The 21,262-nt window shown below is 41.0% G+C and overlaps 1 protein-coding gene across 4 annotated transcripts in view; it reads left to right on the plus strand.

Moving 5' to 3' along the window:
• Positions 1-3,306: 3,306 nt before the first annotated feature.
• The window catches only part of LOC128865938 (protein germ cell-less), a 35,089-nt gene continuing 17,133 nt past the window's right edge, over positions 3,307-21,262 (plus strand). For 2 of the 4 annotated variants that reach the window (XM_054106372.1, XM_054106370.1), the window contains exon 1: positions 4,437-4,839. The gene's annotated coding sequence lies outside the window, so the exon portion shown is untranslated. Of the gene's footprint in view, positions 3,328-4,436; positions 4,840-8,621; positions 8,807-21,262 lie in introns of those variants that run through there. The other 2 variants (XM_054106374.1, XM_054106373.1) reach the window with 2 other exon arrangements.

The raw sequence follows: 21,262 nt of genomic DNA on the forward strand, positions 1-21,262 counted from the left end.
AAGGGTCGCCGTGGACTTGGTGGGGGAAAGTTGGAGATTCCTCGCAGTGAAAAAGCGAGAAAGGTCGGTGAGGTAGTTGTTCACTTTGGAACACAGGCCATCGATGTCATTGCCCGACGCCATTATCGTGCAATCGTCAGCGTATGAGATCAGGGAAACTCTCGCTGGTGGTTGCGGGAGCTTCGAGATGTAGAAGTTAAAAAGCAAGGGTGAAAGGACACCACCCTGCGGTACGCCTTGCTTAATCTTCCTCTGCTTTGACATTTGATCTCGAAAAATCACTGACGAGTGCCGACCGCTCAGGTAGTTCGCGGACCACCTCTTCAGCCCTGGCGGGAGTGTCGACTGATAAATATCATCTAGTAGCGTGGAATGGCTGACTGTATCGAAAGCCTTCTTTAGGTCCAACGCTACTAGGACAGTCCTCTCGCAGGGGCGGTTTTGGTTAAGCCCGCGATTTATCTGGGCGTTTATGGCGGTGAGTGCCGTGGTGGTGCTGTGCACTCGTCGGAATACGTGCTGATGTGGGGCTGGGGCCAGGTGTGTCATGTAGAGTGGGAGTAGGAGGGCTTCAAGTGTCTTCACTACTGGGGAAAGGAGAGTTATCGGCCGATAAGACTCCCCTTGGTTGGCGGGTTTCCCAGGTTTCAATAGTGGGACCACTCTCCCTGCTTTCCACTTGTCAGGGATGATGAGAGTGGCCAGAGACAAATTGAAGACCCTTGTGAGGTATCCTACTCCCAGGGGTCCCAGATGCTTCAGCATCAGCGCGTTTAGTCCGTCAGGGCCAATGGCTTTCGATAATTTCGACTTGTTGATGGCCCCCTGAACCTCATCACCGGAGAAAGTAAGTGGCGCACTGTTGTTCGTCAGTTTGTGCAGCCTTCTGGTAACACGACGTTTGGTTCTGTCGCCCGGAGGATGCAGTGTAAACAGCCGGCTAAAATAGCTCGCGCATCTCTTCGGGTCCGACGAAGTACAACCGTTGAAGGTGATAGCCACCTTGTCGTTGTGTTTCGTCGGGTTCGACAGGGACCTAACGGTGGACCAGAGCTTACTCACTCCGGAGGTGAGGTTACAAGTCTTCAGGTGCTCAACCCATTTAGTCCGCTTATGTTGATTTACCAGTTGCCGGATCTCCAAATTGAGATCCCTTATGCGGGGATCCCCGGGATCGGCCTGGCGTAGGTGGTCACGCTCGTTTGCTAAACTGGCTGCTTCTGCTGGGAAATGAGGACGGATGTCCTTATAACATCCAGCTGGGATGAAGCGAGCCGCAGCAGCTGTGAGCACCTTGCGGAATGCGCGTTCGCCCACGCGCACATCAGTGGGGATGGGAAGAGCGGCGAAGGTGTCCTCGGTGAATTCCGTGAAGCCGGCCCAATTAGCTTTTTTAAAGTTAAAATAGGACCGGTGATTCGCGGAAACGAAGTCGGCAGGTCTCTCAATCGAGACGATAATGGGCAAGTGGTCTGATGCAAGCGATAGCATAAGTCGCCACGTTATGCTATTTATCAGACCCGCGCTAGCTATTGTTAGGTCAGGCGAGCTGCTACAATTGCCCACTACCCTGGTGGGGGCGTCGTCGTTCACAGTGCTGAATGTCGAGTCGTCTATCTGTTCTGCCAATTGCTGTCCCCTACGATCATTTGGCAGGCTTGAATGCCAAAGATCGTGATGCGCATTAAAGTCACCTACAACCAATCGGTTTTCACCTCTGATGAGCGCACCTATATCAGGGTGATATCCTGCCGGGCAGCAGGTGACAGGGGGTATATATACGTTAAATATTTCGAGCTCGGAATCGCCTGACCGGACAGCTATGCCTTGACATTCTAAGGTGCTGTCCCTGCGGTCGATTCCTTCATCGATGAGACGATACTGCACTGTGTGGTGAACTATGAACGCTAGGCCACCACCATTGTCTCGCTCGCGATCGTGTCTGTGCACGTTATAGCCATCCCTGGTGATCAGAGATGACCTAGCGTGCAACTTTGTTTTCTGGACCGCAGCTATTTTAATACTGTGCCGGCTCATAAAGTCGACTATCTCGTCGACCTTACTCGTAAGTCCGTTGCAGTTAAACTGGAGAAGCTTGAAGCTTCTCGGTGAGGTCAGTGTAATCCGGGGGGTGAGGGACGCGTGGGGTTGTCTACGTTGGACCTGCTGCGCAATCCACTGTGGTTGTTGCGGCCTGATGGTGGTGGGCGGCCGCGCCTCCGGGGGCGGGGGCCTTCGGCCGCGCTGCAAAAAACTAACCCTCATCAGTCCAACTCCGGCTACGCAATCTACAGTATTTTTGCGTAGAACTCCTTTTCGCGTGGGCCGCATTCGGCCGCGCTTCAAAAAAATAACCCTCATCAGTCCAACTCCGGCTACGCAATCCACAGTATTTTTGCGTAGAACTCCTTTTCGCGTGGGCCGCATTCGGCCGCGCTTCAAAAAAATAACCCTCATCAGTCCAACTCCGGCTACGCAATCCTCAGTGTTTTTGGGTAGAACTCCTTTCCGTCCATTTTTCCAGCCTTTTTTTTATTCAATACCTCGAAAACTAAGCGAGATATCAAAAAATTTTACTCTTTCATTTCGTTTTCTTTTGTCGAGTTCTATAAGAATCCGCCATAAGATTGCGGCGCCACGGAAACAGCAGAATCCCCTCTTATACCTACTTACAATACACGGACGCCAGAAAACGTACATTAGACGTTCTCTGTGCACGCTTCTAGACATGATGAAAAAAATTCAGCAGGTGTGGCCAATATCACCTCTCAGCGAATTTGGCTAACATACCTAAAGCGATTTCGTGATTTTAACAAGTCTGACGTCAGGTCACTTACCAATACAAAACAAACAAAAGGAGGAGAAAATACATGCTTATGAAAATTAAGTGGATGGCTTGGTGATATTGTAGTTTGCGATATTTAAACTAAACAAACTAATGAAAATTAAGTTCCTCGTTTTAAATTGTGGAAGTGGAAGCACACATTAATATAATGCTTCCAAATGAAGTTTTTATGCGGAAGACACCGTGTGCACGTGTGCGTATAATTTCTTGTGTTTAGTTTGTTTGTTTGTTAACAGTAATAGTAGCCCCGCCAGTGTAGGGCATAGCACCGGTCGTCTTTGTCTAGCTCATATAAAGGTAGGCCCAGGAAACACGCTGTTTCGACGGCTAGGGTCCGGAGGGAGAGGGTTTGGTTGTTTCCATTGCTTTCGCCTACTCTTTCAAGTAATTTCCTTCATTTTGTTCGATTATTCATGGGCTCTGTGGGCATAGCGAATTCGGAAGGCGTATCTTGTATTTTATCACGATTGGATATACCAGAGGTAATGATAGCGGTTTATTTACGAAAAAACTGAGATTGTGTTGGCGAAAAACGAAAAGAATTCACACAGCCTATGCTCTAGAATGCGTCTTCGTTGCGACGTCTTGTTCTGAGAATACACAAACAAAACTTAAATTGGAGAATATATTGAAGGTCAAAGGTCAATATTTTCTGATGTATTTTGTTTTTATTATTAACGTTTTTGAAATTCGTAGCGGAACGGTACATATTATTTACTTACCATTTTAGTTTACGGAAAAATACAGAACTGCGAAGAAAGTGGATGGATGCATGATTTGTGAAAGCCATATACTGTATGTAATTTTATTCGTACTGAGGTACCTTCTTATTCTCCTTAACTGAGGGCATAAGGACCACGCCAGGGGCCCTTCTTCATTGTCTTTGAAGAGATGTCACGATTTTATTTATCTAGCAACTTGCTCCGATTAAATTATTAACTGAATTTTATTACATAGATGTATCGTCTTATCATTTCTTGACATCATTTTAGCACCAACTTTGTGATTGTTGTTGTAAAGCAGAAATATTATTCACAAATGTTAGGGGAATGCTACTGAAGTGACAGTCCTTGGGCGGACAGTCCAGCTAGTTCCAGTAACGGAAATTCACCTTTCGCGGGAACATGCCACAAGCTTGTGCTGCTAATATTGATGTTTTCATGTGAACAAAAGAACTCAAATATATATAAAGCAACATTTCACTGAAACTATCGTAAAATCTAATATTCTCTCTAAACAGAAAAATTTCAAGAGTTCCCCATACCTTTTGACTCTGCACTCACTCCAGTTTATGTGTTGTGCGGGTGCTAGTCGGAAGTGATTTTTTTAATATTTCGCGGAAAATCAAATAGTAGCGCAATGTAGTATAACGTAAATATTCTATAATTAAATAGTGCGCGTAAGTGTGATTGCTTTGTGGCTTGGCATATTTGTAGGTGAAAGTTGAATGTCATTCAACTAAATATGTGCAGTTACGTCTTTTACGCACTTACGTTTTTTGAATCTGACATGTTGCATGAATTTCGATGCAAAAAATATTACTTGTGGTAACACTGCTTTTGAATAAAAATAACCCCGGCTGGTTAACTTTGTTTTGTTTGTTACTTTATTACTTCTGCTACTTCTGTTCATATATACGCAGAAGACATCGTATATTTTGCTTTCTGTTGCAATTGGAGAATTCGGGATTTAATTATGAAAATAAATAGAAAATACATTAAAATTATTGCGTTAGTAAAATTTAAGTCTTAAAGAAAGTTGAAAACAAGACAACATCTAGTTACTGAAATAAAAAAAAATTGTTCTTAATAAAACAGTATATGAGTGGATGTGTGTGGATGTATTATATCCTGAGTAATACGTAGATAATGAAATTTTTCTCGAGTTAAATAGCTTTTCAATCGTCGATTGCAAGATAACGCAAATCTGTTTAACTTAGAGTTTGTGAAATCTTCGAAGAATAATTGTATACTTAAACGGACCTTCATAGGGAGGTAAGTAAATATTCACACTCCATTTAAGATCTTAGGTTGGGTACAGTATTGTTTCACTTTATCCTTTATTTAAAAGTATTTGTTATACTTTTTGTGCTGCATAGGTTTTGTGTGCTTCAATGGAATAAGTGCTTGCGACATCCTCTTTTTTGTGAAATATATTGGGAATTTTTAAATGAAGCTCACAGGAAATGTTGGATTAGTGCTTTTTTTTATTAAAATTAGCACCACTATTTTTATTTGTATGAACAATAAATGAAGATTTTAAAGGCCACAAAACTCCTAAGGCGCCAGCCGAATTAACAATAGCTGAAAAGCAGGGCTGAAATAGTGTGCTGTCAGAAGCAAAAGAAACAAAATGAATGCGAATAAAACCAAAGCAATATAGAAACATATATACGTGCAATCTTTTTTGTTAGAAATTTCATTAGAATGACAGGGTAGGTGGCTTACAACCCCAAAAATATGTATATATAAGTACTTATATCTATATATTTAAAAACAATATTCCTGCGGCGTGGTATTCCTGCCGGGCAGCAGGTGCCAGGGGTATATAGACATTTAATATTTCGAGCTCAACATCGCCTGACCGAACAGCTAGACTTTTACATTCAATGGTGTTGTCCCTGCGGTTGATGCCTTCGATAGGACGATATTGCCCAGTATGGTGCACTATAAACGTTAAACCACAACCAGTGTATCGCTCGCGATAATTGCGGTGATTACCAGCGAGGAGGTACTGTTCAGTTTTGTTTCTGAGACCACAGCTTTCAATATTCCGTGCCGGTTCATAAAATCGGCTATCTCGGAAATCTTGGTCGCGAGTCCGGGATCATCTACGCCAGTTCGATCCCGTTCATCCTCGCCTAAATAATCTAAATTCGGAGATTCGACCACTGGTAGTTTCTTATGTTTCGCTCAATAGTAGTGATAATATGTACCAAGCGCATGCTGATGATGTCATTTCTGTAGTTCATAGGACAGAAGACAATCATTTATGTCTTTTAGGTTATTTTAACTGATATGATGTACGTTAGTCAGAAGCATCTCAAGTTTTGCTGTCACGCCAATGAATCTTACTAAAATTCTCATTGATAATCCTTAATCTAAACAAGGTAATAAATACGCTTATAAATTGGATAGAATTCTGGATCTTATTTTTGTGAGTGATAATATATTGTACTTTTCATCAATTTCGACTACTTATGAATCACGTTTCTTTAATTGTTAATGTCAAATTTTATAACTTTTCGTCTTCTACTTTAAATGACGAAATTTCATTTTATTACAAAGCTTATGACTTTTTAATATTAAATTGCCAAAATCTTAAGCTGCAATGGTAGAAATTATTCTCCTCTTCTGATGTTCAGAATGTATCGTGCTTTTAACAGTTGCGTAGAATAGATAATTTTTAATATACTGTCATATTACAATAGCGAACTAAAAACCATTAATTAAAAAACAAAATTTTAAAAAATAAATTTAAAAAAAAGATGTGAGAAATGTGGGAAACAAATTTTCTTTGCAGAAAATCAGAAATATTTAAAGGAGTTTAACTGTTCGGATAAATTTCTTTATATAAATATTAAAGCAAATTTGAAAGTTGGGGCTTTGTTGAAGGTCAAAATTTTTATTTTAGTATAACTTCAGCAGTATTTCTCGATAAAAGTTTGCTCGAAATCGTACTAATGTTGTTAATCTTTTTTTCAAAATTTTCTGCTGACCGTGTTCGTTATATGTTCGATTTCGATTCTCCAATAAACTCGCCTGTCAATTTTATCTCTTTGACTTTGTCATCTGGTGATGCCTCTTATAGGATCACCAAGCTTAAATCATTACTGAAAATCAATATAGACGGGTTTTCTGCATTTTTAATTAGGAATAGAAATTCTTTCGCCCATTTTTCGCTGATTGTAAAGTTACCTGCATTAGCCCTTTGTTTAAAAGTTTGCAACTTAATGGTTGATATCTCCAGACCAACATGGATTTGTTACCGTCGGCTCTGCAGTTTCTAACTTAGCTGGCTTTAATGAATACTTCTTCGCATGGTTTTCAGGTTAACTGTACATATAAGTATACAGATTTTTTTCAAGGTTTTGATAAAGCGTCTAATTCTATTTCAACTAGCAAATTAGTCCGGGAGCCAGGGATCACTTCGACCTCATCATTTCATGCCGACTGATTTTAATACTGAAGGCAGACGTCATTCAATGGATGACGAAACCAACCGTCAGCTGGTCCAGTAGCGGTGGGTACGTGCGTGGGATACTGCGAAACGCGAAAAAAATTTTTAACAACTCATTTAATACCGGCTGAAATTTTTTGTGTGTATTGTTGACATTTAGTAGAATAAAAAAAAAATAGTCAGCTGTGCCGTAGAGGGGGGAAAATACGTCAGCTGGACAGGCGAACTTGTAAAAGAAATTAAAAAGTAAAACTACTTTATGATTGAAATTTTTTTACATAATTTTGGACACATATGAAAATATAAAAATGATGGTCAGCTGCGTTTATAGCTGTGTAAAGACCGTCAGCGTTGATGGGAACTTTTCTACTCTTTTCTTGCTTTACTTTTTGGTCTGTTCTTAAACGATGTAGATAGTTTTTTCTTCTTACACTTATTTTTTGATTTATTGATTGAAAAATCTATTATTTCATAAACTTCAAAATGATTTGTATCTTTGGTGTACGAAAAATCATCTTTCTTTGTATTCAAAAAAATGCTTTGCGAAAATTCCTAATGCATTGTTGACGGCCTCCGTAGCCGAATGTTGTTAGGTGCGTACCATTCGGAATCCGGAGAATGTAATAGGTTTGAATCTTCGTGAAAAAACCAAACTGAAGAAAAAGTTTATTCTAATAGCGGTCGCCCCTCTTCAGGAAATGGCGAACCTCCGAGTGTATTTGTGCCATGAAAATGATCGTAAAATATTTGCCGTTCGGAGTCGGTTGAAAACTGTAGATCCATCCATTTGTGAAACGACATCAAGACGCACACCACAAATAGGAGGAGGAGCTCGGCAAAACATCCAGAAAGGGTGTAAGCGCCTCCCCATATATAAATATTCGTGATTCGTTACAACATTTCCAACTCTACAACAACTCAATGAGATCTAGGCATTATTTATGACTCTATGTATGCACTTTGAAGTTTAAGATTGCGTATTTATTCATTTTAGCGCAAAACTAAGTTCAAATGAAGTTATAGGTCCATATTTCCATATTCATTTCCATTTCGGCAATATTGTGTCATCTAATCAGCTGAGTATCAGCAACAGGCCATCGGAATTACAATATTGCTGTAATTATTGAGTCCATATGCATGGCATGTTTTAAGCATTATAGTGTCTATGTGGTCGTAATAAAAACTCTTTGGTCTCATCAAAAAGAATTAACTAACCAATCGAAAATCTATCACGTTGCGGGATAATCAACTGTGCTATCAAACCTAAATTCAAATTTACGAAAATGGCAACACTGGTGGGGTGGATAGGTGGTCCAGAAACATATAAACATAAACGTATAGCGAATATGCGTACTTACATACCTACATGTCTTACCTACCTATGTAATACAGATATAAATATGTATAAGAGAGGAAAACGTACTATACTATTATTGGCATTTACATATAAATGTACATTGGACTATTTTTACTTGAGAAACTATGACATCATTGTGTTTACGAATGGTCAAACAGCAAAGTGATGTGAGAGAGCAAGCAAAATTGAAACCAAACTATTGTGATTTCTAATCACTCGTGAGCTTCTGCATTCGACAGATGTTTTATCAGCGGACGATAAGAAAGAAACTATTTAAAGCTCTTTTGATCGGGTTTCCGTGCAAGTTGTACCAAATAGCGTTAGTTATAGTAGTGAGTAAAATTTTAAAACAATAAAAACAGCGTTAATCTCAAAATCAAAAGGTCAACAAGTAGTGCAAAACATCACCTGTGCGTTTAAAAAAGGTGAATGAACATTTTAATTTTAGTTTACAATTTTCGTTTGGTGACATACAAGTATGTAGTATGTACTCCTTTGTTCACAATAACAGCAGCGCGACATATTGCAAAGTTATAACAATTTATTTATATTTTTTTATTTTTGTGGTGTATTTAATTTTTTATATTTGTTTTTTATAAAAATATAGGTCATACTGTAACAAAAACTATATACCTAACTCAAAGTTCCAAGCTTAATGTTTTAGTTTTTTTTATAAAAAATATATGTAGTTCATATTACAACAAAAATCATGTAACTTAAACTTTCAAGCTCAAAATAAAAAAAAAAATTCATGAAATTTATAGAAAAATTCTGGATATGCATTAAATTTTGTTATAGTATTGGGCTAATTTAAAGTGTCTCAAAATTGGCGTTGATTTTTGATAATTGTTTTTGTTGACGGTGTTAAGCATTTGTTTCCACATAACGAATGCTCCAACTTTCATCTTTTCGCGTGTGTCGACAATCCTCATATGTAAAAAATATTATTTCAAAAATTTTGAAGCCGAATTTAAATAAGTATAAATTTAGTATATGCAGTTATTATTGTAAATAACAATTTTACGAACTTTATTATGCATAATTTACTCATTTCACTGAACCCTTTGGATATGGATTTATTTGAGATAATATTTGTATGTGGAACCGATTTAATTTTTGGTTGCTTGGTGCTTGGAGTAGCAAATAAAAGCAGTACATACATCTTACGTAAGAATGCATTTATTTCTAAAATATTTGTGACATATGATAAGATGAAATGAACAGAACTGTGTATTTTAAATATTGTCTAAACTCAAATTACGTCTTATACACGTCACCCCTTCCTAGGACAAACAAGTGCATGACGTATGTCAAATGTACCCAAATGGTTAATGCCTTCGATGCCAATGCGTTTATTGTATCAAGCACTCCGGACCTTAGCCCCTAAACGGGTTTGGCCGGGTTCAACAAAGTGCGCCAGACGTTTCTTTCCGTGCAAACCGACGTCATTTAGAAATGCCTCTTGAAGTCAAGTGCTTCTCCACTTGGTCCTTCCAACGCAGTGGAGGCTTTACTCTTCCTCTGCTACTATATTACATCCGGGCATTATATCGAATACTTTCAGAGCACAAGACCTTCAGCAAAAAAAATTGCCAAAAATCAACTCGATTTTTGAGCCAATTCAAATTTGCATTAAAATCGAATGGACTATAAATCTGCATACTTGTAATTTCTTTAAAAATTCTGATTAAATAGTTTGAAATTTTCATGAAATATTGTAGAATTTTTTGAAATTTTGTACAAAGTTGGAACCTTAAGTTATATGGCTTTGCTCTATATAAACTAAACTTTAATAAAGGGATAAAACTTTCCAATACTTTGCGTTGCTTTTACTTTGAACACAGGTGTATGTATGTAAATCGTACAAATGTGTACTTTTGTTATGATTATTTATGTTCGTAAGTACATAAATTGTTTGTAATTAGGTTTTTTATTGCCAAACTTCTTCATTTCTCTGCTTCTACATTATTCTCTCTTGTTTTGGTGAACTTTTTGTTTTTACAACATATGCGTATGCATACCTGTTCGCACAAGGCCAATACATAAATATGTATTTATTTATTGATATTCCTTTTTGTTTTGCTCTTCACAACAAATGCCTTTGCTGTTGCATCAACATACCTTAGCAAAATTTTGAATGAGCTGATTGTTTAACAATTTTGTTTCGCACCGTTCGAGCGATCACAGTGGTAGAGAGTGTAAATGTTTCGTCTCTATTCTGCTCTACAAGTTGTTCACAGGTTCAAAACCTGGCGAACGTTGTGTTGCGAACGCGTGTAAAGCTGTGCTATTAGAATTGTTAGTAGTTATAATAAGTATAAATATATATTTGTCTGTATACCTCTATAAACAGCTTATCAACAATGGGTTATTGTTAAAATTGTAACATTGATCCATGTTGTTTATCGAAGATGTTGAAGCTGGTAAAGAAATTGAATACTATGGACTCAGGCTTGTAGATTTATAACGTTATGAAATGTATGTATGTAGTTATGTAGTCTAAACTCCCTGAGTTACAATATTTTGATGATACCTCCAAAATTTGTTCTAGAGCGAAAAAATGTAGCCAAATATGTTTTATTTTTATTTTTTTTTATTTACCTGTGCCGCTAACGCTTTAAAAATTGACATTGGATTCTCAATGGGAAAATACACTTGTATTATTAAAAAATGTTTAATGTTTTATTAAAAAAAAAAATTATATATTTTATAAAAACATCCCAAAATGTAAGAAATGTTAACAATTAAAAAAGATTAAAAATCAAAATTCAACAGCATTCCCCGTATGTAAGTATGGGGAATGTTTATGCTGCTACAACAACAACAACATTAAAAATCAACAAAATGGAAATCTTAGCACCTGAACAGAACGGACAGCGGGAAAAAATAAAATAAAATTAATAGCATGAAATAGCTCTGAATTGCAGTGGGGACGGATTTCTTGCCGTAGATTATTTTTATGGCGGCAAAATAATTACATTTATTTCTATTATCCCCGCCTGGTTGAAGGCTCAGGGTTATTTTTCTGATGACTTCATGACATTTTGTTTGTTTACAGGCAACAGCAGGCAAATAACAATCACATATTATATTATAATATTTATTCGATTCGCACAAGAAAACTTGCAAAATAACAATAATCTATATATATATAAATTAAGCCGAAAAAAAGTGTGCATTTGTCCGGGGTAATCTCAGCAACGCGTGTAAGGAAAACAATGAAAGTTTCACACATTGTTGGGGTTTCTTTGGCAAAGGTTTCTGTGAAGTTTGGTTGAAATCCGATAACGCGTATGTGTGCGGTGCGTCGGTTAAGTGAGTGTGTTTTTGCTATTTGCCGCACGTATATTTTGTACCGCACATAGCATTCATTAGAATTGAATACATTTTGGTCGTGTGTGTCTGGGCCGATTATTATGAAATTTGGTATATTCGCGGGGTCTATTTTGAGAAAAAAATATAATTTAAATTTTTTTTATTATTTTATATTTTTTGTGCTAGGTTTGCCAAATTTGTTAACATTTGGAGAATTTTTGTAACATTTCGTTCCTGAATTCAAAACATTGGAAGAAAGTAAGAATTGATAATTTGGCTTCCACAGTATTTTGTACCTCCAGGTTTTCGTCATTAGGCGGCGAAGAGGGGCACCCTTATTGCGCTATTAAGAAGTTTAGCAAATTAAACTTTTGATTGAGCTCAATTTTCCATACAAACACTCAATTAATGTTGTTGTTGTTGTAGCAGTATCTTCGCCCTGTCAGTGTAGTGTAATTACCGGTCGTCTTCGTCTAGCTCATCTAACGGTAGGCCCAGGAAACTGGCAGTTTCGACGGGTTGGGTCCAGAGGGAGAGAGGTGTTCGATGAGTGGGTTTGATGGGGCATGTGAAGAGGTGGTTAGTGTCGTGCGGGGTACCTTCACATGCTGGACATATGTTTAGTATGTCGGGGTCGATTCTGGATAGGTAGGAGTTTAACCTGCTACAATATCCAGAACGTAATTGTGCCAAGATTACGCGGGACTCTCGAGGAAGCTGGAGCTCTTCGTCTGCGATAGGTGGTGGTTGGACTCCGATAACGGCATTCGGGGGTCGGGAGTTCATGAAGGTGGTAAGGGTCTCCCGATGAATGTCGTTAATTGCCTGTCTGTATACTGTCTGATCCTGGAGTGGTCTGTCCGTTTTGTCCTGGATCTCGTCCACGTAATTGAGGAAGTGTCTCCTGATGTGCCTGGGAGGTGGCTCAGGCTCGAGCAGGTGTCTGCATGGGTGAGGCCTACGGTGACACCCAAGCAGAAACTGCTTGCCGAGCATTTTGTTATGCTCCTTAACCGGGAGCATGTGCGCCTCGTCGTGTAAGTGTTGGATAGGGGACATCAGGAGACATCCTGTCGCGGTCCTGATGGCAGTATTCTGGCAGGTCTGAAGCTTCGTCCACTGCGTATCACTGGTTCCAGGCGACCAGACAGGCGCGGCATAGTTCAGAACCGGTCGGCCTATTGCTTTGAAAGTCGACAGCAACATTTCTTTGTCTTTGCCCCAAGTGCTGCCGGCAAGCGACTTGAGGACCTTGTTGCGATTCTGTACTCTCGTTGCAATAGCGGTTGTGTGCGCCGAGAAGGAGAGCAAGCTGTCAAAGGTGACTCCCAAAATTCTGGGGTTGTTTATCGTCGGTATTGGGGTGTCGTCGACGTGTACCTGAAGTGGCAGCTTGACCTCCTTTGTCCAGGTGGTAAAAAGGGTCGCCGTGGATTTAGTGGGAGAAAGTTTTAAGTTTCTCGCAGTGAAGAAGCGAGAAAGGCGGGCGAGATAGTCGTTTACTTTTGAGCATAGGCCATCAATGTCATTGCCCGACGCCATTATCGTGCAGTCGTCGGCATATGAGACCAGTGAGACTCCCTCTGGTGGCTGGGGGAGTTTCGAAATATAGAAATTGAAAAGCAAGGGTGAAAGGACACCACCCTGCGGTACTCCTTGCTTTATTTTTCTCTGTTTTGAGGTTTGGTCTCGAAATACTACCGACGAGTGACGACCACTCAGGTAGTTCGCGGTGCACCTCTTCAGCCCTGGCGGGAGTGTCGACTGTAAAATGTCATCTAGTAGCGTGGCGTGGCTGACTGTGTCGAAAGCCTTTTGTAGGTCCAACGCTACTAGGACAGTCCTCTCGCAGGGACGGTTTTGGTTTAGTCCGCGGTTAACCTGGGTGTTTATGACGGTGAGTGCCGTGGTGGTACTGTGCACTCTACGGAATACGTGCTGATGTGGGGCTGGAGTCAGGTGTTGTGTGAGGAGTGGGAGTAGAAGGGCTTCAAGTGTCTTCACTACTGGGGAAAGGAGAGTTATCGGACGATAAGACTCCCCTTGGTTGGCGGGTTTCCCAGGCTTCAGCAGTGGGACCACTCTCCCTAATTTCCACTTATCAGGAATAATGAGAGTGGCCATGGACAGGTTGAAGACCTTTGTGAGATATTCTACTCCCAATGGACCCAGCTTTTTCAGCATCAGCATGTTTAGTCCGTCGGGGCCAATGGCTTTTGATGGTTTCATGTGTTTGATAGCCCCCTGAACCTCGTCGCTGGTGAAAGTAAGCGGTGCACTGTTGTAGGGCAGTTTGTGCAGCCGTCTGGTGGCACAACGTTTGGATCTGTCGACCGGAGGATGCAAAATAAATTGCCGGCTAAAATAGCTCGCGCATCTCTTCGGGTCCGACGAAGTACGACCGTTGAAGGGGATATCCACCTTGTCGTTGTGCTTCGTCGGGTTCGACAGGGCCCTTACGGTGGACCAGAGCTTGCTCACACCAGAGGTGAAGTTACAGGACTTCAGATGCTCTACCCATTTGGTCCGCTTATGTTGGGTGACCAGTTGCCGGATCTCCAAATTGAGATCCTTTATACGAGGATCCCCGGGATCGGCCTGGCGTAGGCGGTCACGCTCGTTTGCCATAACGGCTGCTTCGGCTGGGAAATTGGGACGTAATTCCCGGATCCGTCCAGCAGGTATGAAGAGAGCCGCGGCGGCTGTAATCGCCTTGCGGAATGCGCGTTCGCCTGCGCGCACATCGGTGGGAGTGGGTAGGGCTGCGAAGATGTTCTCAGTAAATTCCGCGAATCTGGTCCAATCAGCTTTGTTGAAGTTGATGTATGACCGGTGATCCGCGGAAACAAAATCGGCGGGTCTCTCGATCGAGATGATAATGGGCAAGTGGTCTGATGCAAGCGATAGCATAGGTCGCCAGGTTATGCTATTTATCAGTCCAGCGCTAGCAATTGTTATATCAGGCGAGCTGCTACAATTGCCCACTACCCTAGTGGGGGCGTCGTCGTTTACAATGCTGAACGTCGAATCGTCTATCTGCTCTGCCAATAGCTGTCCCCTACGATCATTTGGCAGGCTTGAATGCCAAAGATCGTGATGCGCGTTAAAGTCACTTACTACCAATCGGTTTTCTCCCCTGATGAGCGCACCAATATCGGGGAGATATCCTGCCGGGCAGCAGGTGACAGGGGGTATGTAAATATTGTGAATTTCGAGCTCGGCATCGCCTGACCGGACAGCTATACCTTGACGTTCTAAGGTCCTGTCCCTGCGGTCGATGCCTTCATCAATAAGACGATACTGCACTGAATGGTGTACTATGAACGCTAGGCCACCACCGTTGTCTCGCTCGCGGTCCTTTCGGTGCACATTGTAGCCGTCCCTGGTAATCAGGGGGGAGCTAGCGTGCAGTTTTGTCTCCTGGACCGCAGCTATCTTGATTCCGAACCGTCTCATGAAGTCGACTATCTCGTCAATCTTGCTCGTGAGTCCGTTGCAGTTCAGTTGCAGAAGCTTAAAGCTTCGCGGGAGTGTCGTCGTAATTCGGGGGGTGAGGGATGCGTGATGTTGTCTGCGTTGGTCCTGTTGTGCGTTCCGCAAAATGGGGAATGGCCTGATGTTGTCAGATGGCCGCGCCACGGGGGGCGGTTGCGGGTGCAGAGCTCTGCAGCAGGGGGCAACGTAGTCGCGTGTCCACTCACGGGTGGTGTGCAGGCCGGAGCACCTCCGAAAGTGACACCAGCCACTGCAAGAATTGTATTGGATAGTTGTCAGGTTCCGAGGTACTACGGTCTGGCACACGGAGCAGACTGTGCGGGGGACCAAGAGCTGCTGGTTTGTCCCCGCACTGGGGTAGGAGCAGGAGGGTTGTGGGTTGGAGAGGGAGTCGTGTTGCTCTTGGGAGCTCCTGACCGTTGAGGTGTTGTTAGTGGCGGCAGTGTGATGTGCCATATACCTTGTGGACCACTCCCTGTGACTCTTAAGGCCTGAGCAGGTCTTAAGATGGCACCACCCGTTGCACTGGTTACACCTAACCGAGGTGGAGTTCGGGTGGAGCCGTTTGTGGCAAATGCAGCAGTAGAATACTTCAGGTCCGGGGTTGGGTTCGACGCCAGCCCGGAAGAGAAGTATTTGGAGCAAACTGGCTGCAATGAGTTGCTCCTGTGACGATAGATTTAGGGTAAAATACGGTACACTAGACAGGGCTAGTATACTGGGGCGGCAGCCCTTGGTCGGGAATAAAAACCCGAGTCATTCCGGTAACGTAGAACCGGCTGCCATGGGAATGTAACACTCAATTAATAGGATAGGTTGGGTTGCCCAGGTTCAGGCCCATTACGATATTTCCTTTCTCCTAACTAAATTGCTTGAACCGCTTAGATCTTTTTAAGAAGTTAACTAGTCTCGCCAGTGAGACATTTTGCAAATTTCCCAAGTCTGCAAAGAAATAATCGCCAAGATATTTGGCACGGCTTCTTTGAAGTAAAGGGCATTTCGACTAAATTTCCGACAATTTCTGCAGAACTAAATAATTGTGACGTACTCCCATTCTACTGCCAGATGAATCGCAGTGTATAATTCGTTTACAGGAATGCTTAAGTCCCTTACCACTCGCCGAAAGTCAAGCTCATAGCCTTTCCTTGCACATTCGCTCATCCGCTTTTTCATTTCCCTCCGCTCCACAGTGGCCGGGAACCCAACAAAATGTAGTGTTGTGTTGTTGGATCAGAAAATAACACCTAAAATTGAAAAATAAGGAGGATAGGCTGCTTTTGTAGCGTTCACTGGCTCATCTAACAGTAGATCCAGGAAGCGTGCTGTTTCGACAGGTTGGGTTCAGAGGAAGAGGGTGTTAAGTGAATGGGTTTGAGAGAACATGTGAATAGGTGGTTAGTATCATGCGGGGTGCTTTCACATGCCGGACACATTATGAGTATATCGGGGACGATTCTTGATAAGTAGGAGCTTAACCTGCTACCACATCCAGACCGTTATTGAGTCAAAGTTACGCGGGTCTTACGAGGTAGCTGAAGCTCTTGGTCTACAATAGGTGGTGGTTGTACTCGGATAACGGCATTCGGAGGTTGGAAGTTTAGGAAGGTGGTGAGACTCTTCCGATAAATATCATTTAATCTCTATCTATATACTCTCCGATCCAGTAGTTAAGTCGTGTTTGGTCCAGGATCTCGATAGAGGTGGCTCAGGCTCTAGCAAATGTTTGCGGGGGTGATTCCTGTGGTAGCCAATCAGGAATTGTTTGCTGAGCTTTTTATTGTGCTTTTTGGCCGGGAGCATGGAAGCCTCATTGCGAAGGTATTGCAGGGGAGACATCAGGAGGCATCTCGTGGCTGTCCTGATAGCAGTATTTTCACAGGTCTCAAGCTTTGTCCCCTGCGAATCACTAGTACCAGGGGATCCGACGGGCGCAGCGTAATTTAGTATACACCGGCCAATTGCTTTAAATGTCGCCAGCAACATTTCTTTGTCTTTGCACCAAATTTCTTGTATTACGGTAAAAAATTAATTTTGTTTGAAAAAGCATAATAAAAAACAATCATTAATTAATCCATGACCATCATAATTTCTGAATCAAATTTATAATAGTATTGATTCACAATATATAAGTTTCCAGTGGTCAACACCCAAAAAGAGGTGTATATATCATAGTGTAATGATGCAAAGTGTGCCAGGCAGCAATGCATTCTTTTTCAGTACTCGGACTTGACAGTTAAACAGTCAATTTTTCCTTCATTCTGCCTTCTTTTTCAAATAATACTGTCCAAAATGAATATAAGGAAACTTCAAATGGGCGCACATCAAAGTGGCTGGCACAATATGTACATATTATTAAACTATGGCGTATATTTTACATAGTATTTATTTGCATTTAAAAATCACATAAGCATGTATCTGAGAGCACTTCAAATCACTATTTGTTTTAACTATTGAAATTGTAGATATGAATACCTCTAATTAAAATTCTGATAATGTCTCTGCTGGTTTCAGTATATAAAACCAAAGGCCAGAATAAAGATTAGTCTGTGGCGATTTATGGATTACGCGTCCGTAGCGATATCAGTATTGTTGTTGTTGTTGTATCATGTATGGGGGGGAATGCTGCTGGAGTGACAGTCTTTGGCCGGATATAAATGCGGGTTGTTTCCGTAACTTAGAACCGACTGTAATGCGTCCAATATCGGTATTGTGTATTTTTTTGGTTCCAAAAACTTGCCGACATCGCTGCGGAAACGAAATAATTTTAATTTTTAAAGCGACTTTTCCGATAGTCCATTGAGGATCTGACATTTACAGCGCGAAGACATGTATCAAAACAATGATGTTTAGCAATCTGTAATGATAAAAATTGTTGGCTTCAACTTGAAGAATGAAAATCAAAGGTTATAAGCAGCATTGCGGCAAAACAAAAACGAAAGCAAGCCCGTGAAAAAACCGAAATGGGCTCAGTTATTTATTTGGGACCTAGAATTTTTATATTTGTGGATTTACTTTTGCATACTAATCAAATCAAGGTAAAGACATGTAAAAAATATAGAAATAAAGAATAGGTTCGAAATAGAGACAAAGGTAGAGATAGATTAGCGCGGACCGCTCTCTATCTAGTTAATGGGCTGTAGAAGCTATAATATTGGGAATTTCCGCATGCAAATTTCACAGTATATTCTTAAAATAATATACTTTCGAAATAGGGAAAACGGAAACGATTTTTTGAAATTTCTGAACCACCGGGTCCCTTAATTCTTCACTTCGCTTCCTGCATACTTTAAGTCGATGGTTGTTTGTGTAGCAGCATAAACATTCCCCGTGCATATGCAGGGTTTGATTGAAAAGTAATGAGCCTTATTTTTTTAAGCAGTTTTATTAAACCTTTTGGCTTATACAACTAATATTCTTCAAAATAGGACCCTTGAGCGTCAATACCCCGCTGGTAGGGGTCCTTCCACTGCAGGAAACATTTTTTAAACTCATCCAGCATAAACAGCAAGACGGTCAATGTTTAAAAATTCACGAACCCGGTTCACATCTTCGTCTGTTTGCGTCGTCGAAGTCCTTCCAGAGCGCTGTTCGTCTTCGACGTCCTCCCGGCCTTTCTTGAACGACTTGTGCCACCGTTTTACCTGGGCACTGGACAGAGATTGGTCCCCGTAAGCCTCCTTGAGTAGCCCAATGGTTTTGGTACTCGTTTTGTTTAGCTTTACGCCATTTTCGCCACTGCAAAATCCTAACACACTTTTAAAACAGCTTTCACGTACGGAGCGATGTTGACTGCACCGCTGTTGCCAGCGAACTGGGACCGGTTTCTAGTGCAAGGGGAAGGTCCAACGATCATTTTCCCCCACCAGCCGATTCGGTTGATCGCTTGGCAGACGCTCCGCGCGGGAAGGCTCATTACTTTTCCATCAAACCCTGTACGAGGAATGCTGCTGAAGGGACAGTCCTTGGCCGGATATAAATCCGGGTCGTTCCGGTTACGTAGAACCGACTGTCGTGGGAACGTTAAGTCGATGGTGTTTGTGGATGCTTGCAATACAGAAGCTGTAATCGGAGCACTTTCCAAAGGATTTTTTTCAATTGCTTTCTTGATACGGCGTTTATTGCTCTCAGTTAACTTCCTTGGGCGGCCTGATCTCCGCTTATTTTCGATACTTTCCTCCTTTTTTAAACTTTGTATTACCTTTTGCACTGTTGCTTTCCTCATGCTGATGGTTTTCCTGATTTCTGAGTATGATTTTCCATTTTTATGCATGCGCCCAACAATTTCCCTCTCCTATATTGTGAGAGATATGATTGGACACGTAAAAACGTAAACACAGATGCGAATAAATGATTTATGTCTCAGTACTTGATATCAAGATTGCCTCAAGTCGCTTAAGAAATGCCGAAATTTCATATGTACGTCAATTGGTGGTAACTACGCAAAAAATATTAGTATAGAATAGGCCGGGTCGATTTGTGGGGAGGCAAAAAAATCGCCCATTGCTCTGTGAAAATCATATTCTAGGGATCAAAATAAGAAACTTTGCCGAAGGAACCATACCTCTAAAACGAATTCTGATGCCCCCCCAATTTGGGTCGAACTTTTAGTGTCTTTTGTGGGGAGGCAAAAAAATCGCCCATTGCTCTGTGAAAATCATATTCTAGGCATCAAAATAAGAAATTTTGCCGAAGGAACCATACCTCTAAAACGAATTCTGATGTCCCCCAATTTGGGTCGAACTTTTTAGTTTCTTTTCTCATGTAAAGGTCAAAAATGGTGATATTTTGAAATGATTGTATGGGGAACCCCCAGGGGAGTTCCAGGGGGTGTGCCACTGGCATGGGTGGATCGGCCGTCCAAAGTTAGTGGGGGTCGGTCATACATTTGGACTCGATTGGAGCACTCTAAATGGGTCAAAGTGGGATTTTTCGTTCGACCCAAATTGGGAGACATCAGAATTCGTTTTAGAGGTATGGTTCCTTCGGCAAAGTTCCGTATTTTGATCCCTAGAATACGATTTTCACAGAGCAATACGCGATTTTTAAATCGACCCGCCCTAGTATAGAAACTACTTTTAGTTTTTTTGAGACGTTAATTGGCAGGTAATTGTGTAAATACGAATTCGTAATTACACGAATACGTCATTCGCAAATGAATCACTGAATGTGAATTCTATTGTGTTGAATAATTTTATTTTGTGCCCATTCCGTCATCATTATTTTATTATTTATGTAAGCTATTTATAGTTTTCTTAAGGTCGTTTTCAAAGGGTAGAAGATTTATTTAGATAAATCTATCCATGCCTGTACATATTTTAGTTTGCGGTTCAATTTTGTTTTTGTAGAAATATTTGTACTCGTAGATTCTACGGGGGCCTGGCTATTGTACCATTAAAAATATATGCTTTATTAATTTTAACGCCAAACTGTGGCAGTCCACTTAGGTTGCTAATGATGTGCATTGATTTTTTCCTGGTTTTATCGTTATTCTATATACATATGGACCTACATACATATATGTGTATATACATACATGCATATACATACATATGTATGCGGTCGCTTTCTATGGCGCATAAATATGTATTTTTATATGCATGCAATCGGAAGTGTTATTTTATTTTAACGCATTTTCCTCGCACGTACGAAACACGTTTGTCTAATTTTCAAGCTTGTAATTCCAAATATAGTGCAATAACCCTGACACAATTTCCACAACAATATTACAGCATAACAAGTTGCTTTGTAGCATATCGTTTGAATATCATTGAGTGTATACCTTCTGTTCAAAAAGTAAACAAAATTTGCCAGTGAAAGGGAAACGGATTAATTAAACCGTTTGAGTGTCATTATGTGTCGGGCGAAGCGAATGTACTAGGGTCATATAGTGTGGCCTCCAAAACATTTCGCATTCTCATTTTTTTTTTTTTTTGTTAAATTACGTACCTAAGCGATTTTTGAAATAGTGGAAGAAAAACGGTTAAAATATTTACTTGAGCAAAATACCTACATAGTTTCGTCATACATATATTGTAGAATTTCACGAGGAATATTTTTGTAATATAGAATAT

This window comes from Anastrepha ludens, chromosome 6, assembly GCF_028408465.1.
Source record: "Anastrepha ludens isolate Willacy chromosome 6, idAnaLude1.1, whole genome shotgun sequence".
NCBI lineage: Eukaryota > Metazoa > Arthropoda > Insecta > Diptera > Tephritidae > Anastrepha > Anastrepha ludens.